Here is a 372-nt window from a genome sequence, read left to right as displayed (position 1 = left end):
GAGAGGGAGCAGAAACCCTCAAACACAACTGGTGGGAGATTGTGCAGCTGTAGAAAACAATTTGATGGTTTCTCAAAAGGTTAAAGGTAGAGTTATCTTTTAATCCAGCAAACTCCTGGAAATTCCACAGGAGAATTAAAACATGAGTCATAGACTGAGTGTTTGTGCCTCCCACCCCGTTCATGTGTTGAAACCCTAACCCTCAATGTGATGGTATCGAGATGGGGCCTTTGGGAGGTGATTAGGTTCATGTGAGACCATAAAGTTGAGATTAGTGTCCTCGTAATAAATGGAAGTGACTGGAGCTTACTCTCTTTGTGCCACATGAGGACACAGTGAGAAGGCAGCTGTCTGCAAGCCAGGAAGAGAGCC

The sequence above is a fragment of the Colobus angolensis genome, unplaced genomic scaffold, assembly GCF_000951035.1.
Source record: "Colobus angolensis palliatus isolate OR3802 unplaced genomic scaffold, Cang.pa_1.0 Scaffold1380, whole genome shotgun sequence".
NCBI classification, from domain to species: Eukaryota; Metazoa; Chordata; class Mammalia; order Primates; family Cercopithecidae; genus Colobus; species Colobus angolensis.
The sequence above is the reverse complement of the archived record's forward strand: the minus strand, read 5'-3'. Positions refer to the sequence as shown.